The sequence below is a fragment of the Schistosoma mansoni genome (genome assembly GCF_000237925.1).
Source record: "Schistosoma mansoni, WGS project CABG00000000 data, chromosome 3 unplaced supercontig 0105, strain Puerto Rico, whole genome shotgun sequence".
Lineage (NCBI taxonomy): Eukaryota > Metazoa > Platyhelminthes > Trematoda > Strigeidida > Schistosomatidae > Schistosoma > Schistosoma mansoni.
The window spans coordinates 1,083,878-1,085,412 of record NW_017386009.1 but is presented as its reverse complement, the minus strand read 5'-3'; positions in this window follow the sequence as shown (position 1 = coordinate 1,085,412).

Sequence of the window (1,535 nt, the reverse complement as noted above, 5' to 3'; positions counted from 1 at the left end):
AACAGGTCTATAATGAAGTTAAACAAAAATGGGGATAGTGGACAGCCTTGACGGACACCACTTGAGGTTGTAAAATCATATGACAGTTCGCCATAAGCTCTTACTCGACTAATAGTGTTCGAGTAAAGAGCCTTCAAAAGGTTTATGTACTTCTCAGGTACACCTTTCAATGACAGACACTGCCACAGAACCTCTCGGTCTACAGAGTCAAATGCTGCTTTCAAGTCAAGAAAAACTATCATTGTCGGACGCCGATAAGCGTGTCTGTGCTCTAAAACTTGACGAATGGTGAATATGTGGTCGATACAGCCACGACCAGGTTTGAAGCCAGCCTGATTTTCTCGTGTTTGCAGTTCACGAGTCTTAGTTAGGCGCCTGATAATTATTGAGGCTAGTATTTTAGATGCTGTGTTAGTCAGACTAATCCCTCTATGGTTATCACAGGATGATTTTGACCGCTTTTTATATATTGGGACAATCAGTGATTGTGACCAGTCGGATGGGATTACATCCGTCTCCCAGATTTTAGCCAGAATATTAGTCAACCTAATCGCTAAAATTGGACCACCATATTTAAAGACCTCTGGAGCCAATCCATCTGGACCAGCTGCTCTTCCTCGTTTCAGATTACTTATAGCCTTTTGAACTTCAAGTAGGGTTGGGGGGCCTACTTTAATGTTCCATTCAGGTTTTCTGGGAATAGTGGGTAGTTACATGGCCGATAAAAGTAGAGGATATTTGTAGGCTACTAGTATTCGATCATAGGTGTCTTCGAAGCATTGCTCATTTATCCTGGGACCACCGGGTAAGTAATGTAGTTGTTAGGAAACCGGTACTAGGTAAGGATGGCAAATCGATTGATGAAGTAGTGAAACTTTATTTGTTGAGATGGTTGGAACACGTGTTATGTATGCCCAACCACCGACTGCCCCGACGAACGATGTTTTATGGTGTAGGAGAAGGTTGAAAGAAAGCTGGAGGCGGTCAGACCGAATTCATGAAGTTACTGACAGGTGAACTGAGTCATGTTGGTAGGTGTAGACTACCTGGTTGGGATTTGCGAGTTGATAGCAAACGATGGTTAGAGACCTTGAATGACATGACTCAAAATCGTTTGCAATGGCGAATGTGTATCCACTCTTTGTGTTCTCCCAAATTCTAATCTGAATTCCTCATGTCTCTATCTATTTTCTCTTTACAGATTTATTTCACTGGATTATACTCCTTGAATAACATCTTCAACCCTAAATCTTTCTGATTATTGCTTATGCTCTTACTACTTCTACCACTATGAGATTTGAATCGACAATTGTATCTCTGTGTTAATATGGTATGGCAACTCGAACTGATGTACGTACGTACGAAGTCCTACGTTGTGACTGACTGACTGACAGTTTTACTGTCACTACGAGGTCGTCACCTCTGAATTTGAGTTGAATTTAAATATCTAAAAATTTACTGGATGCTTAACAATCAAGTGACCCAGCTCAATGAGTAAATCACCCTTAACTTTAGTTAAAGAGATTAAAGGCTGA